The following is a 7,967-nucleotide window of genomic DNA, read 5'->3' on the forward strand; positions in this document are numbered from 1 at the left end:
CCATTCTCTTATTCCTCACATAAGTGTAAAATGCCTTTGTGTTCTCCCTAATCCGTTCTGCCAAGCCTTTCTCGTGCCCCCTCCTGGCTCTCCTCAGACCATTTTTGAGCTTCTTCCTCACCTGCCTGTAATCCTGTACAGCTGAGCTTGACCCTAGCTACCTTCACCTTATGTAAGCTACCTTCTTCCTTTTGACGAGAAGCTCCACCGCTCTCGTCATCCAAGGTTCCTTTATCTTACCACTTCTTGCCTGTCTCAGAGGGACATATTTATTCATCAACAATTTTAGTCCTTCAGCCCATCCTATACACCCACTGAGATATTACTGCAGACTCTCTTCCACGGTGAGCATGCCCGTTTGCTGCGAAACCCAGTACAACCTTACATCATTGCCTCTTACATTGTGAACCTCAGTGTGACGGAGATACATTCATTCACAACTTGCAATTGCTTTTTGAAATTTTTGTGTGTTTTTTAAGAATCGTGGACCGAAATGAGAAAGAACAGTTTTAAAAAAGAGGTTGAAAGAGTGGCTTCAGGTTTGAAAGCAAGTAACCTGACATCCAGCACAGGCACCATAAACACCTGTTTGGACAAATATTAAATGCAGAGCTGTAGATGATTTGAAACTGAGGGGTGCACTGAGGCAGTTTTTGTTGGCCACAAGATTACCATTAATCTATGATTATTGACTAGTTATCAATGACAGAGACTTTTTTGCCTGCCAACTATTGTATGATTGGTTCACAGGTAACTGAACAGCTTGGAGCTGGGAACGATTTAGAGTGTTCAGTTCTTCCCCAGGTCAGGAACGGTCTCTGTTCTTTGTAGTCAAAACTCATACTAGACCTACATATAACCAATTTATCTTTCTGGAAACATTGCTATAAACTATGATTTTTAAGTCCTATATGTCAGAGACTTATAATCATTGAGTCATGCAATTGAGAGGAAGCCCTTCAGCCCATCAAGCCTGTACCACTAAACTAGTGCCACCATCAAGCACTAGGCTCATAGCCTTGAATGTTATAATATTTCAAATGCTCATTCAAGTACCTTTTAAAGGTTGTGAGGCTACTCACCTCAACTACCCTCCCAGGAAATGAATTCCAGACACCTACCATCCTTTGGGCGAAAACATGTTTTCTGAAAATCCCTCTAAAGCTCCTGTATTTCACTTTAAAATGATGCTTCCTTCTTATTGATCTTTCAACTAAGGGAGACAGCTGCTTTCTATCCACCCTGTCCTTGACCTTCGTAATTTTGTACACCTCAATCAGGTCCCCCACCCCTCCTAAGACTTCTCTGCGCCAAAGAAAATAACTCATGCTTCATAGCTAAAGTGCTCCAATCTAAACATCCTGGTGAATCTCCTTTGCATCCCCTCTAGTGCAATCACATTTTTCCTACAGTACAGAGACCAGAACTGCACATTGTACTCCAGTTGTGGCTGAGCCAAAATACTATATAGCTCTAATATGATCTCCCCACTTTTATAATCTATGCCATGCTGATAAAGGTGAGTATCCCAGATGCCTTCATAACTACCCTATTATTTTGTTCTGCCAACTTCAGGGTTTTGAGGACAAACACTCCAAGATCTCTCTGTTCTTTTGAGGTTCATAGCGTCCTGCCATTCATTGTGCACCCCCTTGTATTACTGCTTCCAAAGTGCATTACCTCACATTTATCTGAGTTAAATTCCATCTGTCCCTTCTGCTTTTCCATGGTCCATATGCCTTCATTCCTTGCTTATTCATGTGTTTATCTCAAAGCCCGTAAAACGTCCCTATCGTATGTGCCTCCACCCCGACTCTTGGCAGCACATTCCAGATTGCTACCACACCCTGTGTAAAACACTTGCCCCCACATCTCCTTTGAACTTTTCCCTTCTCACCTGAAATGCATGCCTCTGTGTATTAGATATTTCAATTCTGGGAGAAAGTGAGGACTGCAGATGCTGGAGATCAGAGCTGAAAATGTGTTGCTGGAAAAGCGCAGCAGGTCAGGCAGCATCCAAGGAACAGGAGAATCGACGTTTTGGGCATGAGCCCTTCTTCAGGAATGAGGAAAGCGTGTCCAGCAGGCTAAGATAAAAGATAGGGAGGAGGGACTTGGGGGAGGGGCGTTGGAAATGCGATGGAGGAGTCCAAGGACCTGCATGTCCTTGGTGGAGTGGGAGGGGGAGTTGAAGTGTTGAGCCATGGGGTGGTTGGGTTGGTTGGTCCGGGAGTCCCAGAGGTCTTCTCTGAAACGTTCTGCAAGTAGGCGGCCTGTCTCCCCAATATAGAGGAGGCCACATCGGGTGCAGCGGATGCAATAGATGTGTGTGGAGGTGCAGGTGAATTTGTGGCCGATATGGAAGTGTCCCTTGGGGCCTTGGAGGGAAGTAAGGGGGGAGGTGTGGGCGCAAGTTTTGCATTTCTTGCGGTTGAGGGGAAGGTGCCAGGAGTGGAGGTTGGGTTGATGGGGTGTGTGGACCTGACGAGGGAGTCACGGCGGGAGTGGTCTTTTCAGAACGCTGATAGGGGAGGGGAGGGAAATATATCCCTGGTGGTGGGGTCCGTTTGGAGGTGGTGGAAATGACGGCGGATGATACGCTGTACATGGAGGTTGGTGGGGTGGTAGGTGAAGACCAGTGGGGTTCTGTCCTGGTGGCAGTTGGAGGGGCGGGGTTCAAGGGCGGAGGAGCGTGAAGTGGAAGAGATGCGGTGCGGTGGAGATTCTGGGATAAAGATTCTGACCATCAACATCTTGTAGTTTTTAGACTTCTATCAGGCTTCCCCTCAGCTGCTCCAGAGAAAACCATAATTTGTCGAGCTTCTTCTTATAGCTCATCCCCTCCAATCAAGGCAGCATCTTGGTAAACTTCTTCTACACCCTCTGCAAAGCCACCACACCGTTCCTGTAATGTGGCAATCAGAACTGAATGCAATACTTGAAGTGTGGCCTAATCAAAGTTTTATAAGTTTCAACATGACTTCCTGACTCTTGTACGCAATGCCCTGACCAATAAATGCAAGCATGCCATATGCCTTCTTTACCAACCTATCTATTTGTGTGATGACTTTCCTAGCTGATGGACTAGGACTCCAAGACCCCTCTGTACATCAATGCTGTTAAGTCCTGCCATTACTGTACACATTCCCTTAACATTTGATTTCCCAAAGTGCAGCATCTCACTTGCCTGGATTAAACTTTATTTGCCATTTCTCAACCCATATCTGCAACTAATCTATATCGCACTGTGCCCTTTGTCAACTTTTTACACCATCCACAACTCTCCCAATCTTTGTCTCATCTGCAAACCAACTAACCCATCCCTCTACCTTTTAATCTCAGTCATTTATATTAATCACAAACAGAACAGGTCCCACTGTGGATCCTTGTGAAACACCACTAGTCATAGAGCTCCAGCCAGAAAAACACACTTCCACCACTAGTGTCTGTGTGCTATGGGCAAGCCAATTCTGAATCTACTTAGACAAAATCCAAGATGGAGGACAGGAAAAATTTTTGGCTGTAACAGGCTGCTCCTTTTTTGAGGTATTTTAGATGTTGGAGGTGATTTCCTCGAATTCCAGGAGCAGCAATTCCTGTTTTATATGCTGTTGCATTGTTTTGCAACTTTGGGGGAAAAAAGAAGTCAAAACAACAGCACTTTTAACAGGGAGAGGTACAGAAAAAGGCAGCACATGGTCTGTGCAGGAAAGAGAGACACTGCTAACTGACACAGCAGTGAACCTGTACAGCTACTGCCTTTACTGTTGAAGTCATGTATCGCTGGACTTCGGAGTGCATCTGGGAAAATTAACAAACAGTGAAATACACATCTGATCTTGGAGGAACCTGTTTGGGAGAGGTCACAGCACAGAAACAGATAAGTTGAATACTTTTAAGTGTGTCCTTGCTGTAAGTCTGCAGTGGTGAATAGAGTGGGTTCTTTCTTGATTATATGTTTTGTTGAGATATGAATCTTGATTAAACTTAAAAATATCGGCCTTAAGTATTAAGTTAGCCTGGAGCAGTGTTTTGTAGAGGAATAAGACAGTGCTATTTTCTGGGTCTATAGGTTGAAAGAAGCAAAAATGGCCCTTCGTAGAGTGAAATGTTCTTCTTGGCCAATGTGAGAGTTTCAGGAGAGTTTAAGGGTTATTGAGGATTATATCTGTATTATATGTCATTGGTTGCGAATCCTATCAGATCAAATGGATCAGTTGGAGAAACAGTTAGAGGCAATGAGGAATTTACAAGAATAAGAGGGTGTGATGGATGGCAGTTACAGGAAGGGAAAAAATTCGCAGATACAGTTACATAGATGGGTTAGCTCCAGGAAAATCATTATCTGTAATTCAGGGTGGAAACGCAACAAGTGACTAAAATGTTTTAAAACTGTAATTGCACAGTTCTGTTTGTTTACCAGTCACTTGTGACTTCTCATTCTGTTTCTGTAATTGTTTTGCTTGAGCACATGCAATTTTAAGAACTTCAACAGATTTCATCGCACCATTTGCAGTTAATTCAATCCCAATTTGGTGACAGTATCTTGTCATGAGCGCAAAACTTCATGCCTCTCATCACAAAACTGTCGCCATAATCCAATTAACTCTTTTGTTCCCGCGACCTTGGGCTTACAATTTAAGGATGACCTTACTGCCCCCGTATCGACTAGGAAAACTACGTCCTCTTTATAAAGTCCCACCTTTAAATTTATCAAGGGTTCCTGGTGGGTCCCCGAGGGCAGGAACTCCTGACACCCCTATTCTTCATCAAGGTTCATAAACAGTACTGCCTTTGCTTCCTTTTTCAGATCTGGACACTCTCTTAAAATGACCTGTCTTTCCACAGTGATAACATCCTGCCTGTGGGGATTTCCACTTTGATCCTTGTTCCTGTCCACCAGACCCTTTAACATCTCCTCCCCGAACATTCCGGTTTCTTTGTCCTTTTGTCTTTTTCTTTATTATCTCATCAACCGTGGTTATCATTATTTTTGCCTTTTGTTTCTGATTTTCGTCCTCTCTCCTTACAAATACTCTCTGAGCCTCCCTCAGCAATTCATCTAATGGTTTCTTACTCCATCCCTCTATTTTCTGTATTTTCTTCTGAATATCTGGCCAAGACTTAGTCACAAAGTGTATTTTCAACAATCCTTCCCCTCTAAATCCATCCCAGAATATTTGCACATAGAGTCCTTCAGTCTTTGTAAAAACTCTGAGGGACTTTCTTCCTTTCCGTGACATATCTCAAATGCCTTCGTTAAATTCTGCGACTTTGGGGCGGCTTCTCCAGTTGCCCTTATTAATAAATTTTTCATAATTTTCATCTTTTCCTTATCTTCTTGCTTTTGATGATCCCAATTGGGGTCTCTTAAGGGGAACTTATCCTCTGCCTGATCTGCCCCTTCAGTTCCCATGGGATGTTCCCTGTCCCAAACCCCACATGCTGCTTTCCTTATCAACCCTCTTTCTTCTCCACTAAACAAAATATTTAGTATGGACATCAATTCTGTCCAAGTATATACATGCGGACCCAGGAATTGATCAATTCGTTCTGACAAACCTACTGGGTCTTCTATACGTATTTCATTTCTTTTTTAAAGAAACTTACTTCCCCACTAGTTAAAGGGGCATTAACAAATCCAATTTCTCGTTCGCCGATCGGGACCTCTCTTAATGGAAGCATGTGTTGGACCAACATTTCTCCCGCCTCCCCTTCACTTTCTTCTAATCTTCCCATTTGGCTTCTGGTGTGTTTTGCAATCGGGACCTGACTTTATCTATTTCCTGTTCTGTCTCAGACGTGGTGGGACCTTCTTCCCCCTGCCCCAGTCCCACTGCCTACCAGAAACCGCCACAGGCTGTTGGATTCTTCCATATGGAAGGGGTAAATTTTCTAATACCTAGGGTGTAGGTTTGCTCGCTGAGCTGTAGGCTTGATATCCATACGTTTCATTATCTGGCGAACTCATCATCAGTGGTGACCTCCAAGTGAAGCGAAGCTGTTGTCTTCTATTTATCTCTTTCTCCTGGATGGGGTTCCTGGGGTTTGTGGTGATGTCATTTCCTGTTTGTTTTCTGAGGGGTTGATAGATGGCATCTAGATCTATGTGTTTGTTTACGGCATTGTGGTTGGAGTGCCAGGCCTCTAGGAATTCTTTGGCATGTCTTTGCTGAGCCTGTCCCAGGATAGATGTGTTGTCCCAGTCGAAATGTTGTTTTTTTTCATCCAAGCGTAGGGCTACGAGGGAGAGAGGGTTGTTTCTTTTTGTGGCTAGCTGGTGTTCGTGTATCCTGGTGGCCTACTTTCTTCCTGTTTGTCCTATGTCGTGGTTGTGGCAGTCCTTGCATGGAATTTTGTAGATGACGTTGGTTTTGTCCATGGGATGTACTGGGTCTTTTAAGTTTGTTAGTTTTTATTTGAGACTGTTGGTGGGTTTGTGTGCTACTAGGATTCCAAGGGGTCTTAGTAGTCTGGCTGTCGTTTCTGAAACTTCTTTGATGTATGGTAAGGTGGTTAGGGTTTCTGGCTGTGTTTGGTCTGCGTGTCGTGGTTTGTTCTTGAGGAATCTGCGCACTGTATTTTTTGAGTATCCGTTCTTCTTGAATACGTTGCATAGGTGGTTCTCCTCTGTTTTCCGAAGTTCGTCTGTGCTGCAGTGTGTGGTGGCTCGTTGGAATAGTGTTCTGATACAGTGTGTGTTGGGATGGTTGCTGGTGTAGTTAAGTATTTGGTCAGCATTTGTTGGTTTTCTGTATACGCAGGTTTGTAGTTCTCCGTTGTCCTTTCTTTCGACTGTGACGTCCAGGAAAGCAAGTTTGTTGTCGGTTTCTTCCTCCTTGGTGAACTTTATGCCTGTGAGGGTGTTGTTGATGATGTTAAATGTCTCTTCAATCTTGTTTCGTTTTGTGATGACAAAGGTGTCATCTACGTAGCGGACCAAGATTTTTGGTTTGATGGTTGGTAGGGCTGTTTGTTCTAGTGTTTGCATTACTGCTTCTGCTATGAATCCTGATAGCAGAGATCCCATGGGTGCGCCGTTGGTTTGTTTATAGACCATGTTGTTGAAAGTGAAGTGGGTGGTGAGGCACAGGTCCACTAGCTTCATGATGTTGTCGTTGGTAATGTGATTGATGGTGGTTGGTGTGTGTGTGATGGTCTCTTCTAAAAGTGTGGTAAGTGTTTCCTTTGCCAGGTCGATGTTGATGGAAATGAACAGTGCTGTTAACGTCGAATGAGATCATTGCTTCGTCTATTTTGGTGTTTTTGATGATTTTTAGGAATTCCTGGATGGAGTGGTTGGAGTGCTGTGACTCTTCTACTAGGTATTTCAGTCTTGTGTGTAGTTCTTTGGCCAGTCTGTAAGTTGGTGTTCCGGGTAGTGAGACTATAGGTCTGAGGGGGGCTCCTGGTTTATGGATTTTTGGTAGTCCGTAGAATCGTGGGGTGTTGGTCCCGTCGGGTTTCATTTTCTGGAATTCAGTCTTGTTTAATTGTCCAGATTTGTGTAATTTCTAATACCTCCCATGGGGATAGAGGTGGTGCACTAGGGATTTTCTTTTCATCTATCTTTACAGTGCACATCCGTATTTTAGATTCATTCTTCCAACAGGAGGCATAATCAGACTCCTCCTGACTGAAGGGTTCTTTTTCATTAACATATAAATTTAAATAATGACAAACCCAGTCTTCGTCTGACCCGTACTTTGGCCAGAAGACGGCAGGACGACGTCACGAAACGACACGACCAGCTATCCCTAGTAGCCACACACGCAGATGACAAGCAACATGAATTTGACTGGGACAACACTACCATTATAGGGCAAGCGAAACAAAGAACAGCCAGGGAATTCCTAGAAGCTTGGCACTCATCCACAAACTCCATCAACAAACACATAGACCTGGACCCAATATACCGGCCACTACAGCGGACAGCTGAAACTGACAACCGGAAGAGGCAGGGACAG

This window comes from Chiloscyllium plagiosum, chromosome 26 (assembly GCF_004010195.1).
Source record: "Chiloscyllium plagiosum isolate BGI_BamShark_2017 chromosome 26, ASM401019v2, whole genome shotgun sequence".
In the NCBI taxonomy this organism is placed as follows: Eukaryota; Metazoa; Chordata; class Chondrichthyes; order Orectolobiformes; family Hemiscylliidae; genus Chiloscyllium; species Chiloscyllium plagiosum.